General features: G+C 43.0%; 1 long non-coding RNA gene across 1 annotated transcript; it reads right to left on the bottom strand.

The window, feature by feature from the left end:
• Window positions 1-7: 7 nt before the first annotated feature.
• On the bottom strand, window positions 8-14,541 carry LOC120862981. The gene is made up of 3 exons (XR_005720892.1): window positions 13,412-14,541; window positions 12,360-12,417; window positions 8-313 (listed from the first exon to the last, which is right to left on the bottom strand). It is a non-coding gene; the product is annotated as an uncharacterized LOC120862981 (long non-coding RNA).
• Window positions 14,542-15,157: the final 616 nt, after the last annotated feature.

The raw sequence follows: 15,157 nt of genomic DNA, 5'->3' as shown, positions 1-15,157 counted from the left end.
CCCAACCCAGGGATCGAACCAGCATCTCCTGCATTGCAGGCAGACGCTTTACCACTGAGCCACCAGGGAAGTCATGCTAAGATGAATACCATTCTCTCGTTATTCTCTTTCCAACACATGTCTCTGCTTTCCAGGCTCTTAAAGCCTCCTCTGGCTTGGCTTGCTTTGTGCACTGCCTGGCATTGCCATCCAGCTGTCTTGCACCTTCTCAAAAGCCTGTCTTCTCCCGAAGAACAGGCCCCAGCTTTGTGTTTCTTGTTTCCTAACACTGGGCGAGTCAGAGCAGACGCCCAAAGGATACCTATTAAATTGCCTGGAGAATGAGTGAAAAAAAAAGAATAAATAAATGATTTTAGAATATCAGATTTTGCAGATTTTACATGAGGAAAGCACTAAAGGGTAAATAAGACAAATTCCTGACGGTAGCAGGAAAGCACACATAAACAGCAGAAGCAGAGAACATTCAATTTATTTTCACATAGCATCTTTTATTCAAAGCATTACCAGACATTCGCTGAAAACCCTTAGCTCTACCAAGGGCAGATGACTCAACGAAATATTTTAGATACATTTTATAATGGGGGTGAGACTCTCCCGAGACATCGTTTGAGACCCAGCAAATGATCAGTAGGCGAGAAAGCAGCAGTGCGGGAAACTCAGAGTATAAAAGAGGCCTCGGAGTTCAACCAGATGACACGATCAATGCAAGGCAGAGGGGCTTCTTGTAACTCAGCGTTGGGGCAACCTAAAGGGATGATGAGCTGAGATTCCAGGAAGCAGCCTCAGCCTACCAGGGCTGCTCCCACGGATGAGTGCCTTCTTTCAGGGGCACCAGGAAATTGGAATTGATTTAAGTCGTACGGATAAGGTTCTGCAGAAACCCAAGAATTCCAAGAGGAATCCAAGGGGCAAATTCATTCTGGATAAATCCCCACACAGGCAACATCTACACATGCCGCTAATGAAAGACACATTCAGTGCATTCATCTGGGAAAATATTAATGCTTGAAATATTTGTGTTAGTATTGTAAAAGTCTGAGCTATTTATTCAGCTCTGAATCCCCTACCTTTAATTGCAAGAAAGTAGTAACAAGAGATTCATTTTCTAACCACCAATGCACCCTCATCATCTTTCTAGAAATATTAGTCAACTAAACTACCATGAGCAGGGAAAGGAAGGAAGAGAAACAAGGAACTTTCCCAGATATTTGCATTCAGCAGAGTGAGATTTATGCATGAGATGCAAATTACTATGCGTTATTTACACATCTGAGGAAAAACAAATCTTGAATGTAAATGTTCAGAGGGCATATTATTTTTAAATATGAAAGAGGTAAAAAAATTATTAGAACGTTTGCAACTCCCACTCAGTTAAAGAGACATTCAAATCAGTTTTTAAAAGAACCATTGTCAGAAATACAAAAACTATACCTACAAGGCATCTGGAAAACAGAAAGCACAGAATATCTGGCTGTCTGTACTTCTGCAAAGTTCTTAGAATATTTGGTTGCATTTTCAAGTGATTTCAGGATCTTCCCTTTACAAACATTTTGTTATTGATTAAATATCAAACGTAACATTACTCACTTATTTTCAAGTCTTCGTTACTTCTGTTGGAATTCAAATGAATAGAGCACTGTCTTACCTAGCTACCTTGGTCTCATCTCTTTTATAGATTTAATTTTTTTAAAAAGGAGGAGAAACAAGCAGAGGAAATGGAGATCCACCGACCTAATTCTCTGACTGACCAGTAGTTTATTTGGGAAATTATGCCAAATACCACACCAATACCAAAGTTCTCTGCAGGGCAGGGTTTACCTACAAGCGACAGGATATTGTTTATACTTAGCACTTATTCAGGTCTCTGCTCTAAGTGTTTTACATATTGTGTGAGTGCTCAGTCAAGCCCAGTTCTTTGTGACCCCATGGAATGTACCCCGCCAGGCTCCTCTGTCCTTGGAATTCTCCAGGCAAGAATACTGGAGTAGGTTGCCATTTCTTTCTCCCGGGGATCTTCCTGACCCAGAGATAGAAGCTGCATCTCCTGTGTCTCTTTTATTGGCAAGGAAATTCTTTACCACTGAGCTACCTGAGAGGCCATTTTAAATATAATTTTATTTAATTCTCACCACAATCATATCAGAACTTTCCAGGTGGCATAGTGGTAAAGAGTCAGCCTGCCAATGCAAGAGATGCAAGAAACTCAGGTTTGATCCCTGGGTTGGAAAGATCTCCTAGAGTAGGAAATGGCAATTCACTCCAGTATTCTTGCCTGGAAAATTCCACAGGCAGAGAAATCTGGCAGGCTCCAGTCCAAGGGGATGCAAAGAGTTGGACATAACTGAGCGACTGCACACACACACACACACACACACACACACACACACAATCATATCAGACACTACTACAGTAGTCCCCCTCCAACCTTACCCACAGGAACAGTTACCTTCAATAACCCCAGTGGATACCTGAAAACTTAGTTAGCATACATGTTTATGCACGTATGTGTATATGTATGATAAAGATTAATTAATAAAGTAGGCACAGTAAGAGAATATCTGAATTGCCAGCCCCACTACCCTTACCTTAGGGGCCATTAAGAAGTAAAATAAAGCTGACTTAAACACAAGCATTGCAATACCAAGACACAAAATCTGATAACCCAGACCGTCACTAGGTGACTCTGGGGCGGGACATGCCAGACAAAGGGATGATTTCTGTCCTGGACAGTGTGAGGTTTCATCAGGCTGCTCAGGACAGCTTGAAATTTAAAACTTATGACCTCAGGCAACTGAAACCGTGAATAAGAGCGATGACTGTACTATGCTTATCATGAAAGTGAAAGTCGCTCAGTTGCGTCCGACTCTCTGCAACACCACGGACTATACAGTCCATGGGATTCTCCAGGCCAGAATACTGGAGCGGGTAGCCTTTCCCTCCTCCAGGGGATCTTCCCAACCCAGGGATGGAACCCGGGTCTCCTGCATTGCAGGCAGATTCTTTACCAGCTGAGCCACAAGGGAAGCCCAAAAATACTGGAGTGGCTAGCCTATCCCTTCTCCAGGGGATCTTTCCGACCCAGGAATCTAACCTCCCCTGCCTCCACACACATTGGTTATTAGCCCAGAGGCCGAGCTCCGTGCTGGGAACTTTGTGTACGACTCTGGCATTGAATCTTCTCAATAGCCTTGTGAGGCTGAGTTAGGAGACGGGGAAGCTGGGTCATTCAAGGTCACAGTCAGAAGTTGGAGCAGGATTCAAACCCAAGTCCTCTGACTCCAGGCCCACGGCTTTCCCCAGAGCTCCTTCCCAAATAAGAGCCCCAGCTTATGGATGAGGGACCAGTTAGCAGAGATGGACTAATCCAAGCACGTCTGCAAAAAGCCCTGCCTGGTGTGAGGAGCCTAGCTCAGTCATATCAGCACCCTCCTCTTCAAAGACGTACTTTGTAATTATTCTTTTTAAGCAGTCTTACTGAAATATTATTGACAAACAACACACTGGGCATGTTTCAAGACTCTGTTTGGATTAGTTCCGGCCTGCGTCTATCTGGATGAAAGCATCCCAGAGTCGAGGGGATGGACCCACCAATCCCTGGGAAGGCTGGGCCAGCCCGTGACCTGCAGGATTGTTTCACTGCTCTGTTCCAGAGTGCTGGGATTCTGATGACACTTAATCCTTTCTGCTTCACAAATTACATAGCCAGTCCTGCTGTCACCCCCAAAGTTGCCTCGTGACCTTTTATTTTATTGTGATAAAACATACAGAACATACAGGTCACCCCTTTGCCCATTTTTAAGGGTCCAGTTCAATGCTCTTCACATAGTCGTGAAACTCTCATCACCACCCATCCACTTCATCTTCCCAAACTGAAACGCTATTCCTGTGAAACCAGTAACTCCCTACGTCCTCTCCAGCCACTCTTCTACCTTTTCTCCGTGAGTTTGTCTCTGGTACCACCTATAAGTGAATGCTTATGGCCCTTAGGATAACAACCTTGAGGTTTAGCCACATCGCGGAATGTATCAGCAGTCCCTTCCTTTTGAAGGTTGAACAATGTTCCACCTGGTCCATCATGGACCACGTGCTGCCTCTCATTCTTCACTGGATGTTGTGACCTTTCGTAACTTCTCCTTTTTGCCCTTCCTCTCCTCATCTTGTCTCCAGGGGACGGGTGTGTCTCACATTTTCTAGAATTTTATATATAATTGGAGTCATGCTTTTTTGGTTGGCGTCTTTTGTTCATGGCAGTTATCTTGAGATTCATTCATGTTGCAGCGTGTATTAATAATAGGTCATTCCTTCTTCTTGCCAAGTCGTGTGCTGCTGTATGGATGTGCCGCAATTTGGTTTCTGATTTTCTACTATTATAAGTAAATCTGCTATGAGCATTTGTAAACCACTCTTTGTATGGATACAAGTTTTTATTTCTTTTCGACAGTTACTCAGGAGTGAAATGGTTAGATCATGTGGTAAATGCATGTTTAACTTGGTAAGAACGTGCCAAATTATTTCCAAAGTATTTACTGCATTTTGCATCCTACACACTGACTGGAGAGATCCATCCCTCCACGTTCTTGTCAGCACTCTATACTGTCTGTCTGTTTTGTTGTTGTTATTCAGTCACTAAGCCATGCTGGACTCCTTCTGACCCCATGGACTGCAGCACGACAGGCTTCCCTGTCCTTCACTATCTCCTGGAGTTTGCTCAAACTCATGTCCATTGAGTTGGTGATGCCATCCAACCATCTTATTGTATCACAATAAACTGTGGAAAATTCTGAAAGAGATGGGAATACCAAACCACTTAACCTGCCTCTTGAGAAATCTGTATGCAGGTCAGGAAGCAACAGTTAGAACTGGACATGGAACAACAGACTGGTTCCAAATAGGAAAAGGAGTCTGTCAAGGCTATATATTGTCACCCCGCTTATTTAACTTCTATGCAGAGTACATCATGAGAATCGCTGGACTGGAAGAAACACAAGCTGGAATCAAGATTGCCGGGAGAAATATCAACAACCTCAGATATGCAGATGACACCACCATTATGGCAGAAAGTGAAGAGGAACTAAAGAGCCTCTTGATGAAAGTAAAAGACGAAACGAAAAAGTTGGCTTAAAGTTCAACATTCAGAAAACAAAGATCATGGCATCTGGTCCCACCACTTCATGGGAAATAGATGGGGAAACAGTGGAAACAGTGTCAGACTTTATTTTGGGGGGCTCCAAAATCACTGCAGATGGTGACTGCAGCCATAAAATTAAAAGACACTTACTCCTTGGAAGAAAAGTTATGACCAACCTAGATAGCATATTCAAAAGCAGAGACATTACTTTGCCGACTAAGGTCCATCTAGTCAAGGCTATGGTTTTTCCTGTGGTCATGTATGGATGTGAGAGTTGGACTGTGAAGAAGGCTGAGTGCCGAAGAATTGATGCTTTTGAACTGTGGTATTGGACTCTTGGACTGCAAGGAGATCCAACCAGCCCGTTCTGAAGGAGTTCAGCCCTGGGATTTCTTTGGAAGGAATGATGCTAAAGCTGAAACTCCAATACTTTGGCCACCTCATGCAAAGAGTTGACTCATTGGAAAAGACTCTCATGCTGGGAGGGATTGGGGGCAGGAGGAGAAGGGGACAACCGAGGATGAGATGGCTGGATGGCATCACAGACTTGATGGACGTGAGTCTGAGTGAACTCCGGGAGATGGTGATGGACAGGGAGGCCTGGCGTGCTGCGATTCATGGGGTCACAAAGAGTCAGACACGACTGAGCCACTGAACTGACCTGAACTGAATACATCTCTCACTTCCTTTTAAAGTTGGGTTCTTTGTTTCCGTATCATTGAATTTTGAGAGTTCTTAGTATGTTCTTGGTAGAGACCTTTTATTAGAAATAAGCCAAGCCTTGCAAATAATTTCCGAATCAGTCTGGCTTTTCTATTCGCAGTGTATTCTGAAGATCAGTCATGGGGTCACCTCACTTGTCTCTCTCTTTCAGGGATTGTTATTCCTTGTTGCCTCGTGCTCAATGTTTGAAAACTAATGTTACTTATCTTTTTTCTGTTTTATTGGTTGTTTCAGATGACAGGGTGAATCCAGACCCTGGTACCTGGAAAGTAAAATTCAACATATATTTTTTTTAAGTGTCATGTTGAGATTACCAAAATGCACATTTATTTAAAAGTATTGCTAAAGTTTTAATAGACTTTTGGTATTATTATTTTTTATTCAAAAAGTACTTGGAGGATTATTATCATCAAATGAGAAGGTGGATTTATTTTTAAATTTGAAAAAAAGATATTTCAAATTTAAAAATATTTAAATAAATGTCATTTTTCAGAAGACTTCTCATTCTGAAAAGGTTAGGAAGCCTTAGGACTAAGAGGACTAGACAAGATGCAAGAAACCCTAAAAGTGGTTATAATTTAAGCAATTGATACCTTGTGGTGGATTGGCTTCTAAGAGAATTTTTTAAGGCAGTCATTTTCACAAAAGCAGAAAGAACGTAAGTTCAAAGTTCAGAAGTGCCTAACTAGTGGACCTGAGAATAAAGTCTGTCTTCTAACATCTTTTGGTTGTAACCCACACAGGGCATTTAAAATTGTGAGATCATTGTTGGTGGTCTTAAATTGAGACATTCCACACAAAAATCCAAATTTCTGGCTTTTCTCAAGCACTCTGGCAACACGACAACAAGAACAGTCAGATAGCTTCCTATTTTCTTCCAGAAGCCAATGAGATGGACATATATTCACGTGTGCGGTGACGTGGAGGCTTAAACTCCCAGTTCCTGCCCTGTGCACACCCGCTGAGGCTCTGAGGAGCCTGGAGAGTTTACAGGGGCAGGGGTGAGCCAAGAGCCTGGGGTGTGGCGAGGGAGAAGGGGCTGAGAGGAAGGACCAGGCCCTGGGAAGTGGGCAGTGCACTGGCCCTCCAGCTTGAGTCCCCATGGGGACAGAATGAGGGCCTGCAGGGCGAGCCCAGGGCAGTGCAGCCTGGGAGCATTAGGCAGAGCCCAGCCCCACACGGAGGCGAGGGTTATCTCTATGTGGAACCAGGGGAAAGTGTACAAGGTCTCCGGAGATTCAGTGTGAGATTTATCTGTAGTTGGCTCCTCATGCGGCCTCTACTCCCCATCCGCATTTGAATTAAAAAAAAAAAAAGAATATATATGTGTACACATACATATCCAAATCACTTTTCTATACACCTGTAAATAACACAACCCTGTAAATTATCTATAGCTCAGTTAAAAAAAAATAAGAATTGAGTAAATTGAGGCTGGACCAGCAGACTTGTCTCTGTAAATGGGCAAACGTGTAAACATTTCATTTCATTTCAGGGATTCTCTGGAAGATAAAGAGGTAAATATATATATATATTTGTTTATATATGTGTGTGTATGTATGTCTATGTATGCACATATACTTACACATGTACATGAATATATACACAACATATACATTACATGCTGCTGCTGCTGCTAAGTCGCTTCAGTCGTGTCCCACTCTGTGCGACCCCATAGACGGCAGCCCACCAGGCTCCCCCGTCCCTGGGATTCTCCAGGCAAGAACACTGGAGTGGGGTGCCATGTCCTTCTCCAATGCATGAAAGTGAAAAGTGAAAGTGAACATCACATAAATATATGTAATATACACACAGGCAATATATACATATACACACACACACAAACATGCATACAAACGCATATATATACACATTCACACACATTATATATATACACACACATTTGTTCAGTCATTAAGTCTTGTCCAACTCTGTGATCCCCACAGACTCTGTAGCATGCCTGTCTCCTCTGTCCTCCACTATCTCTCAGAGTTTGCTCAAGTTCCTGTCCATTGAGTCGGGGATACCATCTAACCATCTCATCCTCTGCTGCCCCCTTCTCCTTTCACCTTCAATCTTTCCCAGCATCAGGGTCTTTTCTAATGGGTCAGCTCTTTGCATCAGGTGGACAAAGTACTGGGGCTTCAGCTTCAGCATCAGTCCATCCAATGAATACTCAGGGTTGATTTGCTTTTGTATTGATAAGTTTGATCTTGCTGTCCAAGCAACTCTCAAGAGTCTTCTCCAGCACCACAGTTCAAAAACATTAGTAGTTGGGTGCTCAGCCTTCTTTATGATCCAACTCTGATATCCATACATGATTACTGGGAAAACCATAGCTTTGATTATACTTTGTATTATTCTTATACTCTCTAGATTTGTCACCTAGACATGGGATTCTCTGGTGGCTCAGATGGTAAAGAGTCTGCCTGCAATGCAGGAGGCCTGGGTTCTATCCCTGGGTCCGGAAGATCCCCTGGAGAAGGAATGGCAAACCACTGCAGTATTCTTGCCTGGAAAAGCCCATGCATGGAGGAGCCTGGCAGGCTACACTCCATGGGATCACAAAGAGTCGGACACAACTGAGCGACTTCACTTTCAAGTTAGGTTTGTCACAGCTTTCTTTCCAAGGAGCAAGTGTCTTTTAATTTCACGGCTTCGGTCACTATCCACAGTGATTTTGGAGCCCAAGAAAGTGAAATCTGTCACTGTTTCCACTTTTTCCTCTTCTATTTGCCATGAAGTGATTAAACTGGATGTCATGGTTTTTGCTTTTTGAATGTTGAGGTTTAAGCCAGCTTTTTCACTCTCCTCTTTGACCTTCATCAAGAGGCTCTTTAGTTCCTCTTCACTTTCTGCCATCAGAGTGCTATCATCTGCATATTTGAGATTGTTGAGATTTCTCCCAGCAATCTTGACTCCAGTGTGTGATTCACCCAGACCGACATTTCCCAAGATGTACTCTACACGTAAGTTAAATAAGCAGGCTGACAATATACAGCCTTGACATACTCCTTTCCCAGTTTTGAACCAGTCCATTGTTCCATGTCCATTTCTAACTGCTGCTTCTTGACCTACATACAGGTTTCTCAGGAGACAGATTAGGTGGTCTGGTATGCCCTTCTCTTTAAGAATTTTCTACAGTTTGTTGTGATCCACACAGTCAATGAATCTGGGGCTCATCTCAAATCTAAAATAATCTCATCTCCAGATCCTTACCACAACTGTACCTGCAAAGACTGTATTTCTAAATAAGGTCATGCTCACAGGTACGGGAGTTGGGAATTGGACACACTGGGGGCTCAGACAGTAAACAGTCTGCCTGAAGTATGGAAGACTTGGGTTTGATCCCTGGGTCGGGAAGATCCCCTGCAGAAGGAAATGGCAACCTACTCCAGTATTCTTGCCTGGAGAATCCCATGCAGAGAGGAACCTGGCAGACTAGAGTCCATGGGGTTGCAAAGAGTCACACATGAGTGAGCAACTTCATTTAGTGGGGCTAAGTCAATCCACTGTAGTTTCTCTTTCAGAAAAAAGTATTACTTGTTATTAAACTTCTCCCAGTCTTAATTTTTCTCATTTAATGGTACACAGTGAGATTTCCTCCAAGCTGTTGGAAAAAATCAATCTTGTTATTTTAAAAAATATAATAATTCATTGTAGAAGAGTACCAAATTTTATTTAATCATTTCCATATTAGCTGGCACTGATTTGGGGTTTGATCTTGTTAAGTGTGCTGCACTAAACAGTCCAAGTGCAGTGTTCTTCTTCTGTCTTTTGTCAGTTGGCTGAGTGTGTGGTCAGTGTCTTTGTTTTACAAAAAGTGTTTTATTTTTAAATAGTCAGATATGTTAAGTACATTTATTATTTCTTTTATGGCCTTTGGATTTACTCCCTTGATTATAAAGACACGATCTCTTTCACATTTAACATATCACTTGTCTAATTTTTGCTTTATAATTTTTACCTTTAAGTACTTATCCACTTACTATTTCATGTATCATGAGAGAGAGAGAATCCAAGCTAATTTCATTTTAGACAGAGAATCACTTCTACCAGCACTGTTAGTAAAGAGTCTCCCCTTTTCTCACTGAATTCACTCCTTTCTCAAGTTTCCATAATTCACTGGGATCTATTTCTAGGATTTCAGTATTGCTCCACTTCATAGTTTGGTATTATAGACACGAACTCATATCATCAAGAAGAAGAATAACTTTATCTCTACAAGGTTCTAAAAATTATTTGGTTTTCTTATCAGGTTTCTTAGAAACATCAGTAATAATAGTGATGGTAAATTTCTCCATCTTGCTCTAGTTTTGAGGAAATTCGTTTAGAATTTTATCCTTTGGAAATTTATCTGCTGTTGACTTTTTGCAAATAGTTTCTTCCAAGTTTGTCTCCTCCTAATTCTGATTTACTTAGACATTTTATTGGGAATACCTGCTAAATCCCATCAAATGTCTTTGGAGTGAGTCTATGCAATGACACTTTTTCTCCTCCAATTGGATGATGAGGTGAATTGTGTAGAGATTTCCTGATAGAGAATTAATCCTACCTTCCTGAAATCATGCCTAGTTAATATATGCAATCTAAGGGACACATTTTTGGATTTTGGTGAATTTTTAATTCAGGATTTTTGCATCTGTGGTTATGAGAGTTGTTACAACAGCTTGGTTTTCCAACTTGCTCCTTGCCAACTTTTAGCTCTTGACTAAGTCTTCAGTGGGTTGGTGAGCCCCTCAGTTCCGCTTGAGGTCTGTGCCCACAGCCTCTGACAGTCTCCCGTGGCTCCTGTTTGGGGGGACACTGGCCTTTCCCCAACTCCCTCTTGGGCCAATGACCCCATGTACCCTCTAATCTCTGCAAACACCCACAGTCCCCGGGCCAACACATAGAAGAGTTATGTCAGATGACATTGTGCTTATGAACATGATGGAAAGTGGCTTCAAACCCACATCACTGAGATATACTCCAGCACGAACAGGACAGAAGGTGATCAGAACAGAAGCACAGAGCTTGGTCGGCCAATGTGTAACACAGGACGTGGTCTCCAAAGAAACCCCAGGAGCGTATTAGTGAGTGTGCTGAAACTGTGACATATACCTTGCCATTTCATAGATTAGAGGAAGAAGGAAAGGTCTTGTTTTAAAGTTTCCTAACTCACCACATTGCATCGTCCCTGGAAGGTGCCCTGGAAACCTCCCAGACACAGGCTGTGGGTTCATCTCTTCCCTGGACCTTCCTCAGCCTGTTCACAGATCCAGTCTAGAAGAAGCAGTTCAGTAATCCGTGGAATTCCTGAACACCTCTCGCACGCAGGAGACTGGAACATGCTGACGGCCCGGAAGCCCTGGGAGACGAGGCTGGCTGCCCCCACGAGGCCGCCCCTCATCGCCCTTGACCCCATCAGGGCTGTGTGTTTGCTTTACTGAACAGCCTGGGGTTACGCTGCCGCAACACAAACATGCCAGGCCCGCTCGCTCTCTGAAAGAGAGCGTCTCCCCCAGCTTGGAATGTGGAAGACAAACACAGTCCCATCTTTCCCAGCTAATGAGGATTCCTGGAATGTGTGAGCCATGGCAACTCGCTGCCAAGGCCCGTGCTGGGGAGGCCCCGCGATGAAAGGAGCTCTTAGCTCATCAGAAGACCGAACTGCCACCGTGCCCTCCCAGGGAGCGAGAAGGGGATGGCAGAGAGCTAGACTGAGCAAGTACACACGACTTTTCTTTTTCTCCAAGCTCTAAGAAAATCACCTATGAAGGTTTAGCTACATATAACGGTAGTCGGTCCAAAGTGAGGAAAGCGCTCCCTATTCCTCAGTGTCAGTTTGTCAGGCTGGTTGTTGCAACATCGTAAAACTCCTTCGGAGGGGAAGGTTGCCACTCTGCAAGGAACAGGCACTGCTGCGGGGACCCCAAAGCCCTGCAGGTAAAGGCCCTCCCCCACGGCACGCCCCTTACGTTCCCCAGGTCCCTCCAGAGGACCTTGATTCTCCCCTCAGCTTTCCTCTCCCTGGTGAAGAGTGAACTGAATATACAACGTCCACCAGTCCGACCTGTGTCTGGAGTGTGCCGTTCTGGGAACTGACCTGAGATCTGGACAGCTGGCTGTTCCGGCCCTCCTGCTTGATGCCCCGGGGGGGCCCCGGCCGCCCCCTGCACACCTAGGCGTCAGGAAGTGCCCTGGGGCAGGTTGGGCTCCCACTCTGTCCCCATGTGCTTCCGCCTCTGTCCCGCACCGCAGGGTGGAGGCACCTGCTCACAAGTGTTTAAACGTCAGCGACACCCAAGGATGTGAACGTCACGAGAGCATCTCAAAGAACGGGATTCTGTGCAGTATCTGTCTTCTCAGGAACTGGGCTAAATTTTGCTCTGAGAAATCAGAGTGGTCCCACACCATGGAGCCAGAGGAAGTGTCGCTTGCAGGCAGTCTGGGGCTAGGTCAAGGGTTTGGGAGTGCAGCTTTGACAAGACCCACTGGAAGGCGAGGTCCAAAGTGCCCGACATACCTTGGCCATAACGGGAGTGGCGAAAGAAGCGCCCTTCTGAATGGGTTGCAGCTTCGTGCTTTGTAAAAACATAACAAAGGAGTTTGCTTTAGTATTTTTAATTAAAAATAACATTCATTGTTTTTTCATTACTATAGCAATGCATGTTTGAGAAAATAAAAATAAGCAAAATTTCTTTAAAAATTTTAAATGCATCCGTTATCTCATCATACATAGACAGCTCCTGTGAATGCTTTACACACCTTTATTCCCAAATTCTCTCAACCCACTCCAGAACTCTTGCCTGGAAAATCCCATGGACTCAGGAGCCTGGTAGGCTGCAGTCCATGGGGTGGCTAAGGGTCAGACATGACTGAGTGACTTTTGACTTCACTCTCTGCCTAGATATATTCATTTATTTTTCACACAAATAGACTCATATTCTCACTTTCCTTTGAACTTCCTTCTTCGTTTAATAATAGATCACCAACCGACTTCCATGTCATAAAAATTCTTGTAGAATATCATTTTAACAGTAATTTATTTTGCTCTTATTTAATGGCAACTTATTTCATTCCTTTTTCTATTACAAGGTGATGTTTCATTTTTAATTTCAATAAGGTACTGGCTATGTTTTCAAATATCTTTCTTGGTTTCTTTATTCAGTGTATTCCTGGGTAACTCATGAGTTCTGCTCTGGGAGGATGAACAGAACAGACACCCTCACCACCAAGGAAAAGTAGAGATTGGAGGAAGCTGTCAAGAAAGCACGTAAAAGTTAACTCCAAACGCCAGGTGAAACTGTAAATGCTAGCAATTGTCGGAGAAGCCAGAGAGCAGGCAACGGAGGAGAACAATATTTGACAGGAGGACCTGAGGAAGCAACCGCGTGCGAGGAGGGGTCCTTCATGTGGGCGCAGCACACAGGAGGCACCGGGGCGAGCGAGAGGGAGCAGAAGCCGGGACGCTTCGGGGACCGAACGTGGACGTGGGCACACAGCCAGACACACGGGGCAGCGTGGCCTGACCGTGGGCACAGCCGGGGAGCCCCGAGTCCACACGGGCAACATTACCCGCAGAACTGGAAGCTGCCTCGGACGCCCGTGAAGGGTGGGGGCACGAGTCGGCAACAGCGGTCTCCACGGGAAGGCCTGGTCGGAGAGGGACGTGAAGGGCTGGTTTTCTGTGTCCGCTGTGGGCTCTCTGCCAAACCTTCAGAAGATACTGAATATAAAAAAAAGCAGACATCACCTCTGCTGCCACTGCCTGAAGACAATCCTGAGCCGTTTTTGTATCCCTTTCTAGCGCATGTTATGACTCTGTTTACATAGAAGTTGTTTATTGCTTTTATAATAGAATGAGATCATCTCTCTACTATGCCTATGTTGCATATGTTTTCTGCTTACTGTGTAGTTAATATATTTCTATATTGATCAATACAGAATTAATCAATCTAGAATTTCCATGTCAGTAAGTTTATTAATTTAATTCATACAAAGTAATAAAATATGGATATAAAAATAGACCTAAGCAGACCATGGTTAATGAACAGGAATGGCATTTCCTTTCTTGTATAAACAATGATACCTTCATAACCACTACTTAAGATCAAGAAATAGAATGTTGCCAGATTTCAGATCCTCTTTTTTGCCATTTTTCCACCACTACCATTTCTCCCCTCTTCAAAGACAACTATGATCCTGACTTCTAATATCTTGGATTAACTTTGACTGCTTTTGAACTCTAAAAAACATACAGTGATTTTTTAAAAATTTATCATAGTGATATTATATAATAACAATAATTTTATAGTTAAAATATTTACACATATTAATTAATGTGCTTATATAATTGCAGTTAATTACCATCTATTTTAGTTGTATAGATGGTGTACTCTTCCACCTGACTTCTCTCACCAACTGTATGATTTTGAGATTCATTTATTGCATATAACTACAGTTTGTTCGTTTTTCTTGGGCTATAGTATTCAATTGCATAGACGCATCTTTTCATATATCAGTGATTATTTTCTTGATACAAACTTGGGAAAGTGAGATGGAAAGACCAAAAATCAACTAAGATATTTGCAAGCCATTTCCGGACACTCTTCAGAAAAGGTATATTTGTATGATGAAAACCACCACAATATTGTAAAATAATTATCTTCCAATTAAAATTTTAAAAATTAATTTTTAGAAAAAGGTATACTAATGTATTCTTCAACCAACCATGCAGTGAGAGTGAAAGTCTCTCAGTTGTGTCTGACTTTTTGCAACCCCATGGACTATACAGTCCATGGAATTCTCCAGGCCAGAAAACTGGAGTGAGTAGCTTTTCCCTTCTCCAGGGGATCTTCCTGACACAGAAACTGAACTGGGGTCTCCTGCATTGCAGGGGGATTCTTTACCAACTGATCTATCAGGGAAGCCCAACCATGCAGGAGTGGGCCTAATTCTCACCCCATGACCAACATGGAGTAGTGGTTTTATTTTTTTAATTTTTTCCAACCTGATAGACAACTAAAACATTTACTGTTTTATAACTCCTTTCAAATGACACTTTGTTAGGAATTTGCACAATTGCATGTGTGTAAAAACTATTCTGTAGCCTTTTCCTTTTAACAATATTTCATAAACAATTCCCTGCGACCCTAAACCCACAGCAATGCCATCATCTTTAACTAACACATTATAATCTATCGTGTGGATATATCTGAACTTACCTCCTGAGAGTTTACTATGTGCAAGACATTGTCTAAGGTTTGTTTTTCTAGATAAATTTATTATCATAATGTGCTCTTTTAAATTCTAGTGGCAACC

The sequence above is a fragment of the Oryx dammah genome, unplaced genomic scaffold (genome assembly GCF_014754425.2).
Source record: "Oryx dammah isolate SB20612 unplaced genomic scaffold, SCBI_Odam_1.1 HiC_scaffold_4, whole genome shotgun sequence".
NCBI lineage: Eukaryota > Metazoa > Chordata > Mammalia > Artiodactyla > Bovidae > Oryx > Oryx dammah.
Note: the sequence above shows the minus strand (reverse complement) of the source record. Positions and strands in the feature narration are given on the sequence as shown.